This window comes from Trachypithecus francoisi, unplaced genomic scaffold, assembly GCF_009764315.1.
Source record: "Trachypithecus francoisi isolate TF-2019V2 unplaced genomic scaffold, Tfra_2.0 Lachesis_group1, whole genome shotgun sequence".
NCBI lineage: Eukaryota > Metazoa > Chordata > Mammalia > Primates > Cercopithecidae > Trachypithecus > Trachypithecus francoisi.
Genome location: NW_022681454.1, coordinates 7,830,267 through 7,853,252, shown reverse-complemented (window position 1 = coordinate 7,853,252; position 22,986 = coordinate 7,830,267). Strand labels below are relative to the sequence as shown.

The 22,986-nt window shown below is 41.0% G+C and overlaps 1 protein-coding gene across 1 annotated transcript in view; it reads left to right on the top strand.

The window, feature by feature from the left end:
* The window catches only part of STK32B (serine/threonine kinase 32B), a 438,704-nt gene that overhangs the window by 1,263 nt on the left and 414,455 nt on the right, over positions 1-22,986 (top strand). The window lies entirely within an intron of this gene.

Here is a 22,986-nt window from a genome sequence, read left to right as displayed (position 1 = left end):
ACCACTTGCTACTTTATAGGGTTGTTTGAAGCTTAACCACTAGTAATCCACGTGAAAATTGCCTTATAAATTGCAAGCAGTACCGAGCTGTGCCGTTATCTGTTAAGAGCCCTCTGCCAGGCCGGGCGCGGTGGCTCAAGCCTGTAATCCCAGCACTTTGGGAGGCCGAGACGGGCGGATCACGAGGTCAGGAGATCGAGACCATCCTGGCTAATACGGTGAAACCCCGTCTCTACTAAGAAAAATACAAAAAACTAGCCGGGTGACGAGGCGGGCACCTGTAGTCCCAGCTACTCGGGAGACTGAGACAGGAGAATGGCGTGAACCCGGGAGGCGGAGCTTGCAGTGAGCTGAGAGCCGGCCACTGCACTCCAGCCTGGGCGGCAGAGCAAGACTCCGTCTCAAAAAAAAAAAAAAAAAAAAAAAAAAAAGAGCCCTCTGCCTCTCAAAGCTGGTTTCCTACTGTGCTGACTCGCCAGTCTCTACTGTGCCCCAGATAAGAGCTGAGACATAGCACTTACTATGTTCCAGCCATGCTAGCACACAGTGTTCACTCCGTCCTTTTCATGCCCCTTGAGGTGGCTGCCTTAGAAAGGGGGCTGTCCTGGTCACTGCTGGTAAGAAGTAGAGCTGGGCTTGAGGCAGGACAGTCTGCTTTGAAAGCTGTACCTGTCATCATTACCCAGGGCATTGGCTGTGTGCGTACATCATGGATGGCTTCTAGAACTCCCAGGGCTATGAGTGCTACTCACGTGCCTGCCTGGAGAACCCTTCTCAAAAAGATAGATGAACACAGTCAAGGTTAAGGGAGCACCTGCTGTGTCAGGCCCAAGAGAGCCTTCCTTAAAGGAGTTCCTAGGCTAATGGCCCTGAATGACCATCCATGGTGATAAGGGCTTTGAGAAACCAGTGCAGGGTCTTGGGGGCACTGAGAGGCCCCAGCTTTTCCTGGTCTTTAGTCTGGAGCACATGCAGGTAAGGAGCCAGTTGTGGACAGAGGATAGGTGGGCACGGAGGTGATGGAGGCTCTTGCATGTCGCAATAAGAGTTTGAACACTATGCAGCATCACCCTCAATTGCAGGGGTTTGCAGTTCTAGCCTGGGTCAAAGGTCATGCTTTTGCTAATTTTCCTAGCATCTTTCTCTTTTATTTGTAGAGGAAATTTGCCACCCTTATATTGAAAACCGTCTTTGTCTTTTATCCCCAGCTTGAAAATATTCATTGGCAAAAGAGTTATCTCTGGTGTAGCCAACCTTTTGATTTTCCTGTTCCTGTTCCTTATTCTATAAGCAGATTGGGCCTAAGGTTAACTGCCTGTTTTGGTGCTTGTTAAAATACAAGGTTAGGAGGCTGGGCGCGGTGGCTTATGCCTGTAATCCTAGCACTTTGGGAGGCCGAGTTGGGCAGATCACCTGAGGTCAGGAGAGGTCTGCCTGACCAACATGGTGAAACCCTGTCTCTACTAAAAATACAAAAATTAGCCGGGCATGTTGGCAGGAACCTGTAATCCCAGCTTCTCAGGAGGCTGAGGCAGGAGAATACCTTGAACCCGGGAGGCGGAGGTTGTAGTAAACTGAGATCACACCATTGCACTCCAGCCTGGGCACCAAGAGTGAAGCTCTGTCTCAAAAAAAAAAAAAAAGAAAGGAAGAAAGAAATATAAGGTTAGGGCTCTCCTCATTTTGCCATCTTCCAGCCCAATGAAACATTAACTTGTTTGATTTTGCCAGTATATCTCTCACACAGTTCCTTGTGTAGGTAAAACAGTGTTACTTGCCACCAACCAACTCATTTATTTCGTAGGCATTTACTGTTCATAATTTCTGCACCCACCCCTGTGCTGGGGACCAGGAATATGAGGAGAATGAAGACAAGTGTTAACAATTTGCTCCCAGTGCCAGTAAACCACCAGGACAACACAGGGTGTGTAAGTGCCCTGTTGTGGGTGAGCTCAGGTGATGCGGATATCCTGGAGGAGGGTCCCTAACTCAGAGTGGGGAGGAGGGATCTGAAAAGGCCTCCTCTTTTAGACTGGCATCTTGCAGAAATGGCAGGAGTTACCTGGGGGGAAGAAGTGGCTGATAGAAGGAGGAAGGACGTTTCAGAGAAAGGGAAGAGTATGTGCAAAGGCAGATGGTAAAGAGTAAGCCTGGCTCATGTGGGGGGATTGAGGGAGCTTAGTACTCCTGCACTGGGCAGTATGAAGCTGGAAGGCATAAAAAATGAACCCTGAATGCCTGGCCGGCCTTAAAGGGCCCAGTGGCCATGGTCAGGTGTTTGGACTTGATCTTATAGGCATTTTGGAGTCACTGAAGGGTTTTAAGCAGGGAGTGACATGGTCCAGTGAACAAACAAGCTCTCCCAAACCTAGTCATTGTGTGGTTGAAGGTTGAAGATGTAAACACCTGCCTACCAGAACAAGTCTGATTTAAATACTTTGAAGCTAAACCACAGCTAAATATTTGCCGTTGTGTCATTGTGACAGGACCATCATCCACATTCCTTAGGCAGAAGTTTAATTCATTGTGTGCAAGTGGTCATAGCTGTTCACGCTCACATGATATATAATAAGCAGAGAAAGGGTCATACCACAGATTAATTGGCAGAGTTGCTTTTTTTCACCGTGTTGCATAAAATAATAGTGGCTTTACTGTGGATGTCGTCTAAGATTTGGTGAAATAGGGCACGTTAGCTGAGCCTCCTCCAGTTGCAAATAATGGAAAAGCAACAGTAAGTGCTTTTGTTGTTTTTAAAAAAACAAAAGGTCTCACTCTGTCGCTCAGGCTGGAGGGCAGTGGTGGGATCTTAGCTCACTGCAGCCTCAACTTCCCAGGCTCAAGGAGTCCTTCCGTCTCAGCCTCCCAAGTAGCTGGGACAATAGGCTTGTACCATTATGCCTGGCTAATTTTTAATTTTTTTAAATTTTTTTATTTTTAGAGTCAAGGTCTCACTCTGTTGCCCGAGCTGACAAAGTGCTTTTAGGGGAATAAATTGGCTCTGGCCATTTCTTGCCTTCTCTATCACTACCATTCTTGTCCAAGCCGTGGTCATAGCTCTTGTTTGGATTATTATAGTCACCTCTCTAAGTCCTTAAATGGTCTGTCCTTACTCCCATCACTGTCCACTCAATGCAGCAGCCAGATTGATCCTGTTAAAATATGCCATGGGCCAGATCAGTCCTCTGCTCTGCTCAGTCCACCCTCAAATCCTCCTTCCAGCCCCAGGCACAACTTGCATCGTTGAGAAAATAAAAGCTGAAGTCCTTATGGATGCCCATCACGACTACCCTCTGAGACTGCACCTTCCTCTGTCTCTCCCGGCTCACCTGCCTCCTTCCTGTTTGTCCAACATGCCCTGCACCCTCACACCATAGCCCTGGCACCTGCCCCTCTTGCCCGAGGGCATCTCCCCGACAGTCCACTCTCATTTCCTTCGGGTCTCCAGGAAAATGTTATTGACTCATTAGACCCTCATTGATCACCCTACTTAAAATGTCATTCCAAATCCTTTTCCTTGCTGTATTTTTTTTTTGGTGGCAATTATCACTATCTATCATAATATTTATTTTACTTATTTTCTTGGTTATTGTCTGTTTTTCTCCACTCAGTGCAAGTACTTTAAATCAGGGATCCCCAACCCCTGGGCCACAGACTGGTATCAGTCCGTGGTCTGTAGGAACTGGGCCATCAGCAGGAGGTGAATGGTGAGTGAGGGAGCATTAACCTCTGAGTTCTGCCTCCTATCAGATCAGCAGCAGCATTAGGCTCTCATGGGAGTGCAAATCCTACTGTGAACTGCGCATGTGAGGGATCTAGGTTGTGCACTCCTTATGAGAATCTAACTAGTGCTTGATGATCTCAGGTGGAACAGTTTCGTCCTGAAACTGTCCTCGCTCTGTCCATAGAAAATTTGTCTTCCATGAAACTGATCCCTGGTGCCAAAAAGGTTGGGGACCACTGCCTTCAGTAGAGGGATCTTATGTGATTGTTTCTTCCTAAGGAATTGCAGGCTCCTTAAGGTAGGGGTTTTGCATAGTTTATTCACTTCTGTATCCCTAAGGCCTAAAATAACACCTGTAACATAACAGATGTCTGGTCATTTTTTGGTGAATAAATGAATGAGTGAATGAATGAAGGTGTCGATCTCATCAGCCATGGCTGGAAGCCGGCTCCCTATAATATCAAGAATCTTCGTTCCTGGATTCTGTGCTTTATTCTCAGGCAGACTGTCTCTTCACGGGGCTCCCACAACCTCCATGTCGATAGCTCTGAGTATGGAAAAGAGAGTATCTTTCTCGTAGTAGTTGCAGAAAATGTCCCATGGTTACTTTGATGGGCTCTAATTGAGTCTTGGGTATTTTTGAATCAGTTACTGTGAGTAGGGAGATTTGAGGCTCTAATCAGCTGGACTGGGTCACATGCCTACTTTTAGATTCAGGAGGTAGAGTCAGCTCCACTTGAGGAATTTGGAATAAGGGTCTATGTGAAGAATTTTCCCAAGGGATATTGGAGTATCAGCGGAAAAAGGGTAAGTGGATGCCGGGCAGGCAGATAGAAAAAACATTCATCCCCCACACCTGTTATTATTGTGTTCCTTGGAGCACAGGCTGGGACCCTTTGGCGTATCCTACTTAATCATTTGATTCCACGTCCACCTTTTGCACTAGACTACAACCTCCTAAAGAACAGCACTCAGTTGTTTTCCACTTTTGTATCTGCAAAGCCTAGAATAAGGCCAATGAGGGCATAGAGCAGCCATCTGTTGAATGGAAGATGAAAACAGTCACTTATTGGGGGCCAATTTCTTGGATTCCTTTGGATTCTGAAGCTATTGAGAAACAAACTGATTTATTTTCAGTAAAGTCATTGGAGAGTATGTCTTGGATTTGAGACCAGAATGGCCTTCCTACTCTTGTCCTTCAATTTTGACCCTGAGACTTGCTTGAGCAGAGAACTGGTTATTCAGAGTGGACCCTACACTGCCAGTAGCTTAGTGGCTCTTAATCATGGTGCACAGAGAACTCATAAGAAATTCCCAAAAAGAGATAGGACACAGCTAAATGGCAGCCCGTGATGATTTCTGACTCGTGCATATCATGACTCGGGATGTCACCTCACTTCCCAGTGAGAGAGAAGGCAAAGCTTTTCCCTGCTCCTTTCTAGGTAAGACAAAATTCCTGCTTTGTGGGATCGCAAAGGGGCCTAGAGCTCGGGGACTGGCTTTCCAACAGTATGAGCTGAAGTGAATAGGTGTTAGGATAGAGGCAAGATTTATGTTGAGTCTTGAGGGAAGGCTTTAAACGCCTCAAGAGATAAAGGATCAGTATTTTAGCAGGATCAAACAGCATAATCTGGTGCTGAGCCTAGGCGTTTTTCCGGGAGAATGGGAAGAAACAGATATTCTTAGCATTACACCCTTAGCTAAAATCTAGACTTTGAGAAATGGCAGACTGAGATGAAGAAACTGTTTTACAAGGAACGTTGAGGGTCCTAACACCCTAAAAGGATATTCTAGTTTAGAGAACAGTGAGGACACATAGTTTAGGATACCAGAGGAGAATCTCTAGTTAAGGCAGACCTGAATTACCTAAGAAGAGAAAAACAGACTCTGTTAGACTGAGGTCATTCCCTTAGCTGGAGCTAACCAAGGAAAACATGGATGTCAATGTTGTTAGCAGTCCTGGAGTCTTCCTCTTCTCAGTCCTTGATTTTTGTGACCTCCTCGGGGTACCCTTATGCATTGAAGATTTTGGCCTCTGCTTCATCTCCCACAAGTGCTCCATCTGTGAAGTCATCAATATAAATATCTCATTCTTTCAAGGCGGGACATTATCCTGTTTGAATGTGGGAACATTATCACTGTTCACCAACATCCTGTTCCCCTGTACTTTCATGCACACACACACAATTATACCTCCTTGTCCCCTTGAAGTTATGTGAGACCATGTGACTTGTTTTGGTCCATTTGAGTAGAGATGATATATGTCACATCTTGGAGAAAGTATTGAAGACCTAGTGAGTGTCACTTTATATCACTCTGTCTTGGAGCAACCACAGTGATCTACATGGTGGAACTTATTTCAGTCTGGTTCCCAGAGTGAGAACAACATGGATCAGAGATCACATTCACTACTAGCCAGCCTGCAGTGAGATATGGCATGAGTGGGACAGACTCTTTTGCCATCTTTTTTTGTTTTGTTTTGTTGTTTGTTTTTGAGACAGGGTCTCAGTCTGGAGCCCAGTTGGGTAAATAATGGGTAACTCGATTATTTAGAAACCCTGTGGGTCTATTTTCATTGTCTATTGTTTCATTTTAAACCTATCTTGTCCTCTAATTTGCCTTTTTGTAAAAAAATTACATACTGGGTATTATATAGGAAATAGTATAGAGATAATTCGAGGATTTGGATGATATTATATTTCCTAGAAAGATTTTCCTTCGGGTCTTTGCAGGCATCTGTGCTAGAGGTGATAGGAATCATGCTTCATCTTAAATCCTCACAGAGACTCAAATGGTTTGAAGTCTTGTGAGAGCTGGTCTATATTTCACACTTACTGCTAGAATGTAGCTCTGTGGTGTTCTTACCAAAGCCTGGGTGTTTACCAAGCCTCCTGCTCTTTGGTAGTTCCTGATGTTCAGTGTTTGTCCCCCGCCTGAAGCCTGCGAGTGCTTCCAAAGTAGCTCCTCAGCTTCTTGGAATCTGCTTTCCTGATGGGCAGGTTCCACTTGCTGTGCCCATTTCTTTGAACTTTCCTTTCTCTCAGATATTTGTCCTGAAGTTCTTTCTTCCTTTGATAGCTCTGTAACTCCTGCAAACAGATTTTTCAAAAGTGTATTTTATGCAGTTATATATAGTTTTACTTCGCAGGAAGGTTGACCGAAAATATTCCAGTCCACCAGAAGCAGAACTCCTCTCCTCAGTATTTATCTGTACACGAGTGCCTTCTGTTTTAAAGATAAGGTCTCCCTAATCCCCGTGCTACCTCAGATCTACTACCCAACTCTCCTCACTCTCATAACAGAGCTTCATGAAAAAGCAGTCCACACTTGGTGTCTTCACTTTCTTAGTGATAACATGTTCCTCATGTCACTACATCTAGCTTTTCCTCATTTGAATTAAGCAGCTCTGACTAGGAGCTTTTTGTTTTTGAAGGCAGCAGGTAACTGTAAGTTGTGTCTTTTTGGGACACAAGAAATGAGCCAACTCATGAACCTCACCATCCAGCGGAAGAAATAGAGCATGTACAGTTCCCCTGAAGCTCCTCGAATGTGCTCCGCTCCCTTTCCCGTTTTTGAACTCCTACACAATACAGTGTTTAGTTTGTTTTTTGTTTTTTGAAACGGAGTTTTGCTCTGTCACCCAGGCTGGAGTGCAGTTGTGCAGTCTCGGCTCACTGCAAGCTCCGCCTCCTGGGTTCAGGCCATTCTCCTGCTTCAGCCTCCCGAGTAGCTGGGACTACAAGCGCCCACCACCACGCCCGGCTAATTTTTTGTATTTTTAGTAGATGGGATTTCACTGTGTTAGCCAGGATGGTCTCGATCTCCTGAGATCAAGATCCGCCCACCTCAGCCTCCCAAAGTGCTGAGATTACAGCATGAGCCACCACGCCCGGCCAGTTTTTATTGTTTTTGAAATTTATAAAAGTGGTAGCATGTTTAATATAGTTTTGTATAGTTTGCTGTTTTCACTCAAGATTGCACTTCTAGAATTCATCCATGCTGCTGTGAGTAGCTGCCATCTATTGATTTTCATTACTGTTCCATTCAGTTAACTGTAGCGTAACTCATTTATTTTTTCTTCGGACCCTGATTGTACTGTACTGCTTCTGGTTTTTTACTATTATGAACCATACGGCTGTGAACAATTTTGTGTATTGCACATATATCAGATTTTCTCTAGGATAAATGCCACAAGAGAACTGCTAGGTCATAGTATAGGTATGTGTCCAAATTTTAAAAGATGATGGCAAATTGTTTACCAACGTGATCATATTAATTTATACTCTGACAAGCCATGCGTAGGCATTTCCATTGCTCTACATCAGCATTGTTCTATAGAAATGTGACTCAGTCGACAAATGGGAACCACATATATCATTTTTAATAATACATTTTATTTAACTGAACATACCCCAAATATTACCTTTCTTTCTTTTTTTTTTTTTCCTTGAGAGAGTCTCACTCTGTCACCCAGGCTGGAGTGCAGTGGCGCAATCTCGCTCACTGCAAGCTCCACCTCCCGGGTTCATGCCATTCTCCTGCCTCATCCTCCCAAGTAGCTGGGACTACAGGTGCCCACCACCACACCTGGCTAATTTTCGTATTTTTAGTAGAGACGGGATTTCACCATGTTGGCCAGGCTGGTCTCGAACTCCTGACCTCAAGTGATCCACCTGCCTTGACCTCCCAAAGTCCTGGCGAAATATTATCATTTCATTGTGTAATAAACCTCAACATTGTTGAGATATTTTACATTAGTTTATTCACACCGTGTCTTTGAAATTGAGTACATATTTTACACTTGCAGCATGTCTTAATCTGGGTTAGCTACATTTAAAGTGTTCCAAAGTCACATGTGGCTATTAACTAACTTATCGAACAGCATACGTTTATTTTCTTGCCAATATTTACGACTGTTGACTTTTCATATTTGCCAATTGATTGAGCATGCAATAGTATTTCATTGTTTTAAATTGCATTTTGTCACTATTGAGGTTGAAGTGTCTTTATATATTAAGTTCCTAGTCATGTTTCTGGTTTTGTGAAGTTCCTGTTCATAACTGTTATTTTTTTAATTAGAAGTCTGTCTTTTTTGATTGACTTGTAGCTCTTTATATAGTCTACATGACATTTCCTTGTCAGTTATGTGTTGCAAATATTTTATTCTGTTTTGCAGTTTGACTTTTCAAGCCCTTTGTGGTATCTGTTGACATCATAAATGTCTTCATTTTAATTTAGTAATACCCATTAAACTTTCCTTGTGGTTTATATTTTGTGTATAAATATGTATGTGCATAAATACATATATTTATATACAAAATATATATTATGTATAAAAGTATTATATATGATGTATTTTTATAATATATTACATAAAAATGTATTTATATTATATATTTATATAATACGATAATATAATTATGTATAATATATAAAAATATATTTCTCCATAAGAAAACCTTCTCCACCTTAAGATTTATGCATATTGTTTATTGATGCAATATTTCCTCTTAGTTTTGGTGACATTACTCCCTCCAAGGTTTCCCCCTGCTTTTCTGGCTGTTCCTCCTTCTTTGCAAGGCTGGCTTCCTCTCACTTGCAACGAAGGCTGGAGTTCCTCAAGGTTGAGCAATTGGATCTCTTACTTAGCTTTTTGTACTATCTCCCTAGGTGATCTTGTCAACCTCTGCATGTTCAATCGCTCTGTATCAGACAGGGTGCAGTCAGGACTCAGAACCTACACCAGTTTTCAAAAAGGGAAAATGTAATTCCAAGAACTGTCAGCTGGTAAAATGGTTAATTACTAAGTAGAGTCAAAGAGGGCTCTAGGAGGTATAGAAGCAGCAACTTAAGCAAAACACCTAATCTTTCTAGGGCTGAGGAAGAGTGAACACGTGAAAGAACTCAGAAACTTAGAAGGTGGCCCCCTTTTCCACGAAGTCTGTGATTCAGGTGTCTCTGGAGAAGGCATTGTTGCCAGAATAGGCAGTGTATTGGCAATGCCTAACACAAGGCCAGCTGGGAAAGGAGAAATGTGTACAGGGTCCAGCTCCAATATCACACATCTGATTTGGAGCTGAGAGTCAATAAATTAATAACTGTCATATATTTCTATATGACAGTGACTCAGTAATTTTTTCTTTTTTCTTTTTTTTTTGGAGACAGAGTCTTGCTCTGTTGCCCAGGTTGGCTCGCTGCAACCTCTGCCTCCTGGTTTCAAGCAATTCTTCTGCCTCAGCCTCCCAGATAGCTGGGATTACAGGCATGCACCACCACACCTATCTAATTCTTGTATTTTTAGTAGTGACGGGGTTTCACTATGTTGGCCAGGCTAGTCTGAAACTCCTGGCCTCAAGTGATCTGCCCACCTCGGCCTCCCAAAGTGCTGGGATTACAGGTGTGAGCCACCATGCCCAGCCAGACTCAATAATTTTTACCTTAATTCATATTTCTCCTCTGATTTCCAAACTTCCAGTTTCCTATTTATAATTCCATTTGGATATCTCAAAAGAATTATTATCTCAAATTCAACATGACTTCACTGAACTAATTTTCTTCCAGAATTTCCTAGTTTTGTGTGTAGTGTCATTATCTGTTCAGTTACAGAAGCCAACATGTCTCAGGTTTTTCCCTTATCCCCCTAAATCCAATTAAGCACCTGGCTATGTCAATTTTGTCTCCTAAATAGCTCACAAATCTGCCCCTCTTTCCAACCACACCAACCTCAATTCAAACATCACGTTTCATGTGGACTCCCCTGGGCTTCCTGACTGGCCTCCCTGTCTTCTCTTGCACTTTCAGAATATCCCCCACCCAACAGCTAGAAAATAGCTTCAAATCACAAGTATGATCGTGTCAGTTCCTTGCTTAACATTTTTCAATGGCTTCCATTGCTCTCCGGACAAAGATTATAACCTGTAATACATCCTTCAAAACTCTGTGTAGTCTAAAACCTGCCTAGTTCTCCCACCTCACCGCAAGCTGTGTTCCCCTTCACTGTGTGTGTTCAATTAGTCACTGCACTTCAAGTTTTCAGCCAAATCTCTAGCAGATGACAACTGTCCCATAAATTTAGCTATTTCTTACTCTTTTTCTTGTTGAGACAGAGTCTTGCTCTATCGCCCAGGCTGGAGTGCAGTGGCCGGATCTCAGCTCACTGCAAGCTCTGCCTCCCGGGTTCACGCCATTCTCCTGCCTCAGCCTCCCGAGTAGCTGGGACTACAGGCGTCCGCCACCTCGCCCGGCGAGTTTTTTGTATTTTTTTAGTAGAGACGGGGTTTCACCGTGTTAGCAAGGATGGTTTCGATCTCCTGACCTCGTGATCCGCCCGTCTCGGCCTCCCAAAGTGCTGGGATTACAGGCTTGAGCCACCGTGCCCGGCCTATTTCTTACTCTTGTAATCAGTGTTATTATTCATACTGTTCAACCACACAGCCATTCTTTCAGTTTTTAAAAAGTTTACTCCTGCCTCAGGACCTTACTGTGTGTTGTTCTCTCCATCTGCAACACTCTTTCCATCTTACCCCATTTGCCTCGGTCATCTCCCTCTTATCTTTCTTCAAGATGCCTTATCTGCTTCCTAGACTGGGTAATTCCTCCTAGAAGGCCCCCTGAAATTATCACATGCTCATTCATAGCATTGAACACTGTTGTAATTCTGCATTTACTCTTGTGGCTATTTCATTAAGTCAGTATATTAGTCTGTTTTCACACTGCTAATAAAGACATACCTGAGACTGGGTAATTATTAACGGAAGAAGCTTAATGGACTCACAGTTCCACGTGGCTGAGAAAGCCTCACAATCATGGTGGAAGGCAAAAGGTACATCTTGCATGGCAGCAGGCAAGAGAGAATGAGAACCAAGTGAAAGGCTTTCCCTTATAAAACATCAGATCTCATGAGACTTATTCCCTACCATGAGAACAGTATAGGGGAACCGCCCTCATGATTCAGTTATCTCCCCCCGGGTCCCTCCCACAACACATGGGAATTATGGGAGCTACAATTCAAGATGAGATTTGGGTGGGGACACAGCCAAACCATATCAGTCAGTCACCCCCACAAGACCGTAATCGCCACAAGGACTGGGTCTATGCTCTTGAGGTGTCTCCTGTGGGCCCCACTGCTTTAGAAAGTGTCTATCATTGTAACTGCTGGTTCTTAAGTATCAGAAAAGACTAAGAAAAATCACTGTGTAACCTTATAAAGGTTACAGGTTCCTTCCCAGTATCTAAAGGAGAAAGCCTAGGGAAAAGGGAAAATAAAATTATATTTAATAAACACCTACTATGGGCCAAACATTTTTTATACATAATATTATATGATCTTTACTTTTATTTTTATTTCAATAGCTTTAAGGGTACAAGTGTGTATTAGTCCATTCTCAGACTACTATAAAGAAATACCTGAGACTGGGTAATTTATAAATAAAAGAGGTCTAATTGGCTCATGGTTCTGCAGGCTGTATAGGAAGCATGATGACTTCTAGGGAGGCCTCAGGAAACTTAACAATCATGGCGGAAGGCGAAGTGGAAGCAGGCACATCTTACATGACTGGAGCAGGAGGATAAGAGAGAGGGAGGAGGTGCCACACATTTTTAAACAACCAGATCTCATGAGAACTCTATCATGTGAACAGCACCGAGTGGGAAGTCCTCCCTCATGATCCAGTCACCTCCCACCAGATCCCACCTGCAACACGGGGGATTATAATTCAGCATGAGATTTGGGCAGGGACACAAATCCAAACCATATCAAAGTGGATGAATTGTGTAGATTACTTTCAATGGCAAAAACCACAGTAACTTTTGCACCAACCTATACAATTCATCCATTGTAAGTTAACTTTCAATGGCAAAAACTGCAATAACTTTGCACCAACCAAAGATAATGGTGAAGTCTGGAATTTTAGTGCACCAGTCACTGAGGTAGCATACATTGTACCCAATATGTAATTTTTCGTCCTTCACTCCTTTCCCATTCTCCCCCCGTCTGAGTCTCATGTTCATTATACCACTCTGTAAGCCTTTGCATACCTGAGCTCCCACTTACAAGTGAGAACATACAATATTTGGTTTTCCACTCCTGAGTTACTTCACTTAGAATAATGGCCTCCAGTTCCAGCCAAGTTGCTGTTATCTAATGTTTAGAATAACAGTGTGAGAGAGGTTTTGTTCGCTTCATTTTATACCTGGAGATATTGGGATTTCCAAGAGGTTAACTAAGTTGTCTCAGGTGATATAATTGTGCTTGGTCTCACTTCTTTCTGTATAGCTGAAAAGCTCTTTCCCTCAAGTTGGCCTTTCCCAAAACTCAATAATTTGCATCCCACCTGCAGAATTATTATTATTATTTTTTACTCTAGCCATGTACTACCTGTACTATTGTTTAATACTTTTCTGTATCTTGACCATGACTAATAGAATTTTTTTGCAAGGAAACTTTGTTTCTGCTTTAAATTGGAGCCAGATTGTGACTACTATAAATAGAAAATGAAATAAAAATTAAGATGGATGCAAAAAATGATATTCAGTGTAGTAAGATTTTTTCATTAACATATTCATTATTTGCATAGTTACCTATTGTGTGTGCATATATATGTGGCAAGAACACATAAGACCTACTCCCTTAGCAGATTTCCAGTGTATAGTATGTTATTAACAGCAGCCACGATGATATTGTTAACCTTTTGTAGACCTTTAGTTTGCGACTTGTTCCATGGATAATTTTGCAATGGATTTGTAAATGTGTGAATGAGCAGTAGTGCTGCATGGCAGTTGTACAGCTGCAGTGTTGGAGCTGTGGAGAGGTCTGCAAGGTATGCCAAGCTTAGGGGTTTGTGTTTAGTTCAAGGTAACGACAGGTTTTTTTTTTTCTTTTTCTTTTTTTTTTTTGGAGATGGAGCCTCGCTCTGTCGCCCAGGCTGGAGTGCAGTGGCATGATCTTGGCTCACTGCAAACTCCGCCTCCCAGGTTCACAACGTCAGGTTCTTGAGGGAGTTTGAGGGAGTTTGAGCCCCACACTTTCTTTTTGACACTGGAGCTGCAGCATGTGTGCTTTTAGGCAGCTCTCTAAACTACGTTCCACCTTCCAACCCAGCTTAGAGATAGGCTATGGGCCTTGTGCTTATGTGTATCTGTGATGTACCAGGACCCCTGTCCAGGTCCATCATGGAATCTTTCAGCAGGGATGCGCCTGACATAGCGTAGTGGTTAAGAGCACAGACTCTGGAGCTGGATTGCCTGGTGTTGAAAGCTGCCTCTGCTACTTCCTAGCTGAGTGATCTGTGTAAGTTTCTTCACCTCTCTGACGCTCAGTCTCCTCATCTGTAAAATGAGGGTTAAATGGTACTTCATGCATTGGTGTCAGTACTAAATGAGTTAATGTATGTAAAGTGCTTACACAGTCTGGCAGTAATAAATACTATATAAAGTTTATTAACATTTTATGACTGAAGATTCTATGTGGAGGTCAAAGGCACAGATTTTGGGATCACACAAGTCTGGGTTCAAATCCTGCCTTTTCTGTGTGTTGACTATGTCACCTTGGACCAACAACTTATCCTCTCCAAGCCTCAGTTTCTTTTGCTGAAGAATGGGGATGCACTCTGACATGGTCCTTGTGAGGATGGAGTGAGGTAACCATATGTCGATGGCTTCATACAGTGTGCAGCACTTAGGAGGATGCCTGACTCAACACAGGAGGCACAAAACATGGAGAGAAGGCAGGCAGGGGGCTGCTGTTTATTCAGCCAGAAGAAGGTGGCTCTGGCTTCCTCCCAGCTAACATTCCATCCCAGCTGTCAGGCGGTTCTTTCTCATTTCCATTCTCCTAGGAAACAGCACATTCCGATGGACTCTGCCCTCAAAGCTTCTTTGGCGGAAACCTCATGCTACCTGTCAGGAAGGCGGAGGCCTGTTCTTAGAAGCCTGACTCTGGCAAGTCGTGTGGAACCGGTGGTTGGGGAGCAGCGTCCTCTTGTCATGTTGTTGCTGCTGATGTGGATCAAGCTGACTTTTGCGTCCTGGAGTGTTGTTCTTGCTGTATTTCTTGGCATCCCCTATGGAGAGACTGGGGCCTGGAATGGGGTCTTAGGGAGGATTAGATAATGAGCCCCTGTCCTTTAGAAAATGTCTGTCATTTTAGGTGCTTGAGGGGAAAACAAGGAAAGTCCTTGGATGCCTAATGCGAGGTGGAATTTGGACACAAAGACACGAATAAGAAAGGATGTGGTAGAGTTCCTTGGCGGTTCCATTCTCTTAGAGCACCATCACTCCCTTTCTGTGTTTGAAGCAAGTTATTTTGGTTGGAACAGAACATGCAACCTTTTAGAGCCATCAGTATCCCAAGCACCGAGCTGTAGATAAAACCCACTCATTTTGCACTCCCTTTGGATCCGGCAGAACCTCCTGAGTCCACAGAAGGCCATTCCACAAGAAGGCGTTCCTAGGCATGCAAATGGAGGAATGGTTGATGGGTGCACTGAGCGTATAACCTCTGCTTCTGTGCATGCTGCATGGTAATCGCTTCTAGAGCAAAATCTCAAAGACAGAAGAGCAATAGCAGATCGTTAAAACAAGCACTGGGCCCTCCTGAATGCAGAATGCTGTATGCACAGGTTGCAGGTCCCTGAAGCTGGCTTTATTAGTAGAAAATGAGGAGACACTTAATGGTTTTTAATATGGGGAGTGATGTGACCAGGTTTTCAGTTTGGAATGATCATGCTAGGTGCAGACTGAAGGATGGTTTGGCAGGGGAAGAAACTGGTCACCAGGAAAACATGTTAGCTCCACAAGAAAGAGGAGGGCTACAAACGCCCATACTATTGGCTATGTTTGCATATATGGATACAGTTACTTTTAACCACTATACATTGATGTACATATGAACAAAAAATATGCCTACAGATGCTTTACAAGCCTTCCATCTCCTTGACCCTGTGGAAAATGCCAGTGAGTTCTCACTTATAGGAAATAAATCTTATCAGACTCAACATAATTGTGCTGCAGCAGAATCCTCTACTGTTCATTTAAGTGGTATAAGATATTTATAAATTCCATTTAAAATGTAATTATTTTTAAGCACACTTTCCAAACAAAATCGAAAAGTCATTGCATGTCATATTTAATAAGTTTCAACACAGTTTCTTAACCCTTCTCTCCAGAGTATAATTACGCCATCAATCTTCCCGGAGAATCAAAGGAGCTTAGCAGAACACACCTTTCATGCATTAAGCAGAATTATGCTTGCTTAGGATTTGCATTTGAAAGTGATTTGCATTGGCATTTTATTTCTTCCAGAAAATAACAAATGTTTCTGATCTTTCTGAGGTATCATGGTCTTAAACTGTGGCTATAAATCTTTCAGAACTTATATGTTCCAGTTCCTTTAATTTCTGTGATGTGATGGGTAGGGAGAGAAACAAAACTGTAATTTAGAAACATTTTTTTTTTCTTAGGCAGAAAACAAAACACAAGATCAGGCCCTGGCCTGTAGGTTGCCAATTTGATTTGTTTTTTGTCTTACACCCCCTAGTGACCCATGTGTGAGATGCCCTGACTCCTCATCTTTCTGGATGCATTTATCTCTTTGTAATTAATGGGAATACAGTCTGTTTGTAATTCATGGGAATACAGTGTTAGATTCTGATATAAATTTATGACAAACCTATAGGGCAGAGGTTCTCAAATAGGGTGTTAGTTTGGGATGAGTTTAAAGTAATAGTTTTTTTTTTTTTTTTTTTTTTTTTTGAGACGGAGTCTCGCTCTGTCGCCCAGGCTGGAGTGCAGTGGCCGGATCTCAGCTCACTGCAAGCTCTGCCTCCTGGGTTTACGCCATTCTCCTGCCTCAGCCTCCCGTAAAGTAATAGTTTTTTCAAATACCACTAGTATATTCTATGCTGACAACTCTCTCTTTGTTGTTGTTTGTTTGCAGGCTCAACTGGTTCCCTGCAGACTCAAAATTTTAATTGGCAACCCCACATTTTTACATGGGAATCTAGTAAAACCTCCAATTGCACTCTTTGCTTCTCTTCCTATCCCTAAATGTACCTGTTCCTCAGTCTTTCCTACTTCAGCAAGTAGAGATTGCATTCCTTCAATTGCTCAGGTTCACACTTTAGAGTCATCCTTGACTCTTTTCTCTTCTTTGCACATTGCAAAAAACCCCTTACCTCGCTCTTGTCTTTTATGTCCCTTCACTCTCGTCTTTCAGCCTCATCATTTCAACACCAAGACACTGAGAAATCTAGAACAGGAGGCCAAACAGACTCACCGCTGTCTTTTGTCTCAGGCTTCCACTCCCAATTCTGTTTATTTGCAATCGTTTGGAATTTATTCAGACTTATAACTCAGCATTTGATCTACCTTGGTAAACATGCCATCTTCACTTGAAAGGAATATATATCCTATAGCTACTGGTGTAGTGTTTCATAAATCTCACTTAGGGTAAGTCTCCCATATCCTTATGGAGTTTTTTTTCTTTTTAAAAAGATAATTACTGAGAAAAAAGTGTTAACATATTTATGTATGATTGTGAATTTTCTATTATATTTAATTTTGTCAGTGATTGTGTATTTTTAAATTCTGTTAATAATTATATGCACATTTAGGATTACTGTGTGCCTGATGAATTGACCCTTTTATCATTATAAAGTATTCTCTTTATCTCTGAAAATACTGCTTGTTTTGAATTTGACCTGGCTGCTATTAATATGATCACAGCAGCTTTTAAATTTACTTGTATCTTTGAATACAAGCGTTACTTTAAATAGCATATAGTTGGATCTTCCTTTTGTATTTTGCCTGGAAACCTCTGCCTTTTAATTAGAGTATTTGGTTTATTTATATTTAATATGATTATTGATGTGGTTGGATTTAATTCTACCGCCTTGCTTTCTGTTTTCTATTTGTTTTCTGTGTTCTTTGCTCTATTTTTCCTTTTCGTATTTTTTGTTAATCTAATGATTTTTAAAAATTTGATCACAACTATTGGCTTTTAAGCTGAAGATGCTATAGGGATTTACAACATACATCTTTAATTTATCACAGCCTTACTTGCCTTATTATGCTACTATAAATGAAAGTTTAAAAACCTATAATAGGATAATTCTATTTTCCCATTTGTTTTCTTATTTTGTAATATATTTTTATTTCTACATGTAATATAAAACTCATCATATGTGATTGTTATTTTTTCTTTAAGTACCAGGTTTTTCTTAGAAAAGAAAAATGTTTTGTATCTACCCACATATATAACGTTTCCAGTGCTCTTAATTACTTCCTATGGATTCAAAATTTTATCATATGTTATTTGTCTTCAGCCTGAATAATTTCTGTTACTATTTCAGATAGTACAGGCCTGCTAGGATCAAATATTTTCAGCTTTTATTTAATTAAACATCTTTATTTCACTGTCATTTTTGAAGAATATTTTCACTGGACATAGAATTCTCGGTTGATTTTTTTTTTTTGGCAATTTGAAGGTATCATTCCATTATCTCCTTGACTTTGTTTTTTCTGATAAGTCAACCATCATTCAAATAGTTGTTCTTCTGTAGGTAATATGTTTTTTTATTCCTGAATATTTCTTTATCCTTTATCAGTTTGTCTATGATATATCAAGATGTGGTTTTTTTTGCTGTTATTCTTCGTAGGGTTTGCAGAGCCTTTTGGATTGTGGATTGATATTTTAAATCAAATTTGGAAGATTTTCAGCCAATATTTTTTCTATTTTCTGCCACATTCTCTCTCTCGTCTCACACATCCCCCACCCTTTTATTTGTCTCTGTCTTCCTTTTAGAACTTCAGTAACATGTATTTCAGACCACTTGATAGCATTCCATAGACTCCTGGAGATTCTGTTCATTTGTGTGTGTACATATGTATATGTGTGTGCATGAAATATATTTTCTTATTTGGCTTCAGTTTGGATACAGTTTTTATTGATCTATCAAGTTCACAGATCCCTTCTGCATTGTCCACCCTTCTCTTTCTAGTCAATGAATTTTAAAATTTGAGATATTATATTTTCTAGTTCTAAGACTTGCATTTTCCCCCCAAATTTTCTATATCTCTGCTGAAATTCCTCATGCCTTTGTCCACTGTATTTATTTTTTTCCTACAAATTCTTTAAAAATTCTGCTAATTTCAACATCTTAATCATGTTGGGTCTCTTTCTATGGATGTTGTTTTCTTTACCATGGAACACATTCTTCTGTTTCTTTGCATACTAGTAATTTTCTTTGTATGCTAGATATTGTAGATGGTATATTATAGATGATAGCATGTGTAAAGCACTAAACACATGTCTGGCACAATAAATATTAGCTAGCATTATCATTTCAGAATGTTTTAATGAATACTACACTATTTTATTCAATGAACTTTTTATTTCAGATATCCCTCAGTTATGTGATTTCTACTTGATTGTCTTCCTCTGAAGAGTGTTCAATTTTATTCCACTAGGAAATCAATTTCTGGAAGTTCATTTTGATCTTTAGATATGTGGTTTTAGGCTTTGTTAGAATGGGTCTCTTTTGGTTTTGCTTTTCATTCTAGAGTGTATCCTTCTCTTCTGGGACTTGGTACTTACTCTTACTACGCTTAATTTGAACTTAAAACTCTATGTCTGCAACACTGGGCAGCTACTGAAATCTCTACTAAGCTCTTTCAGTTTTTCACCCGTTGTTTCACTGGGCTCCTTGGAGTTTCACCCCATGCATACCCATTTCAAGAGACCACCAGGAATTTGAGGGGAGCTTGTATGCACATTTTGGGCACTGAAATTAATTTTTGTGTATTGTTATTTCTTTAGTATGAATTCCCAACAATGTTATTATTGGAATAAAGGGTATAAATGTATTTATAATTTACAGCTCATAGACATTGGCATTCCATTTTTCTTAAGTTTTGTTACCACCAGTACAGCACAAGTGTGATCATTCTGCCATAACTTCTTGTCAAAAAAATTTTAACATTGTTGAATTTGTTTTCTTAATTTGGTGCATTTTAAATGAAACCTGAAGGTTTTATTAATGTCCATGACATTAATTCCTTGACAGTGTCACTTTTATTCACCTTTTTATATGTCTTCTGTGAAAATCACCTTATAAATGTTTCTCAATCTTTTTGCTGTGTTTTTGATTTCTTAAAAATACATCTAAGTATGTTCATAATTCATTTCAGCCAGTAACCCTTGTCTCCATCTTGTGTGTAATTTTATTTTCTCCTTCTTTTAATATTAGTTTATCTTTGGATAAATTGAATCTTAACCAAATTTAGTTTTGGTGCAGCATTTTGATTCTTTATATTAAAATACATGCTTATTATAAAAAAATTTGAAGAATTTAGGAAACCTGAAAATGTTGTCAATAATGGTCATTTTGATAGATTTCTTATTGCCCTCTTTTCAAGCACAGGTTTTTTTTCTTTATTCTGCAAATTCACTTTTTATTCCACTTTCCACTTAACAATGTCATATAAACATTCTCCTGTTCTTTCAATAAATATGTATTAATTTGTCTCTACCTTGCACACAGCAGGGGTCCATGTAATTACATGTTTGCCTGATCATTTCAGTTTTTGCTGCATAACATAGCAGCCCAAAATTCGTTAGCGTATAGCAATAAGCATTTATTTGTTGCTCATGCATCTATGGGACTGTAGCCCTGGCTGGAAATGCAAAATTAACATGGACTAAGTGCTCCTCATGGCAATGGCAGAAGTGCTAAGAGGATAAGCCCAGCTGTACGGGACATGTCACATTTCTGCTTGTATCATGTCTGTTACCATTTCATTGGCTGAAGAAAGTCACATGACCAAGAGAACCCAAAGTCAAGGGTGGGGAAGCATACTGTGCTGACCAAGAGTCGACGGCATCCATGTGAATGTCAAGTACGACTACGGAGGAGTGAAGAATTGGAACAAATAATCCAATCTACCCTAATAATAGATTAATATTCTATTTTAACAATTGCATATTATCCTAAGGAGGTACTGTAATTTTCTTCACTTGTCCCCTATTTTGGGGGCATTTAGCTTATTCCTAGTTCCTCTTTCTCATAAATGATGCAAAATTGATCATGTTTGCTTATAAATTTTTTACCTTGCGTTCATGATAATTTCCTTACAGTTGTCAATTCTCCAGAGTGGAATTACTAGACAAAAGCATAGGGGCATTTTTAATGTCTTCTGAATCACAATTTGTTGCTCTTATATTGCTGACAAGCATTTTTTCTACATTGTTTTTTCATTGACTAGTAAATACTGCATATTCACAGGACTGATCCATACCAACGTAACCTGCATTTCGCTTCTTTTCAGCTAATGCTGTGGAAAATGTACTAAAAATATGTTGAATTTTAAGTTGATGAACTCTGTACATGGTAATTACAGGTTGAAAATGGAAATGATGATAAACTTTGCATGTATAAATCTTTGCCACAGTTACAGTGGCCACAATTTTGAGAGCAGATACCGATATCATAGGATCCTTGGACTTTTTTTTATAACTAAGTCTGGATCAAAAGAGAAATATTTATTCCATCGTTGTAAAATTTTACTAGGCAGTGAATTTTCTTCCTTTGTATTGTTATGGAAAGTTTAGGTCACCGGGGGAAGAAGGTCAAAGAGGAGAGACAAAGGGAGGCTTCCTTGGTTCAGGCCTCATCTGCAGTGATAGCCTCTCAACAGACTATGCTTTTATGTGGAGGGCTCCAGATTACCTGAGATACATCCGAGAACTGTAAGCGCCATGTGGGCAAGAATCTTTTCTGCTACATTTCTTTCTGTACATGCAGCAACTAGAAAACTGTGTGGCAGTCATTCCTTTTTATGTAATATTTGTTGAATGAATAAACGAGTCTGCTAGTGTACTGAACATTTAATATGGTCTCCCATGTCAGTTTACCAAAGAGAGACAAAGTGGAATATCAGCAGAAGTATTATCTTACTACCTTGTCCATCTCCCTGCTGCACGGAGGCATTTCCTTTTTTAGTTCAACCCTCTTGATGGTGCTTCCTTATCCCCCAGTCTCACCCTAGGCATTCAGATGTCACTGCCGTTCCACAGTTTCCCCAACCAGCTGTGAGGGCAGACACCCACTGAACTCAAAACAGCTTTGGAATTCTCTTTAAGACACTTCCAGGAAGCTTCTCTGCAGCAATCAGAATGGGTACTTGAGGTAGAGCCTCTCCCTCGCTGACCCCATTGCACAGCCTTCCTGTGGGTACACCTCCCCAGCCGTTTTCCCCAGATCTCTTCTCTTCTCCCTTGCAGCCAAGGTTAGATGCTCAAAATACCTCTTATCTATTTCCTAGCTTAAGACACCTGGCAGCTTTATATAACAACTCCAATACCATGCAATCCATAGCAAAGAGGCAGCGGGGGAAAAATCAGATTTCCCTTATGACATCAGGGAGTCTTAGAGCCCTGGAGAATCCCAAACATTTTAACAGTTTCAAGCCTATTTTAGGGCAGACTCTACGGCAGGAGCTCCTATCCTGTAGGATGCTTTTGTCTTCAGGTAATAAAAAAGGCAACAAATAATAACTTAAATTGTGAGGATATTTCTTGTGTAATTAACAAGAAGTCCAGAAGGAAGTGGCCCAGGATGCAATAATGTCTTTTAAACCCTGGTTCTTTCTGTCCTGCTGCACTGTTGTCTGATTATGGGCTTTTTCACATATCTCTTCTCTCAACATCTCAACATGGCTGCCACAGCCCCCACAAATCCCCACATGACAGTGTCCAGAGCAGGAAGAGCTGAAAGGAGGAAAGGGGCCTTTTCTTCTCTTGCCTCTTTTATCAGGGGGCACAATACTTCCTGGAAGCTAGGTGCAGACTTACCCTTGCAACTCATAAGTAGGTCATGTGTCCACAGTCTGGACCAATCACTAGCCAAAATGTATTGGACTTCCATATTTCTCCTGGATCAACAAGGATTCACTCTCTAGAACTTTGTCAAAGAAAACCAGGAAGAAATTAGAATGGCTTTAGGGTAGAAAAACTAGGGTCTGTTAGCCTGAAAAAACAAAACAAACAAAGACTAAAACAAAACAAACTGACATGGTATGAAAAGAGAAAGCTAAAAACTCAGGTAAAATGCAGGGCCACATTATTGTGAAGTTAATATGTGCAAGGTGGATCTTTCCCAGTAGCCAAATATTGATACATTCTGGGGGTCTAGAATGTTGGAGATTCAACTACATCTGAATCTGTTTGAGCTCTGCATTCTGTCTGGCATCTCCTGGTGGCATTTGTTCAC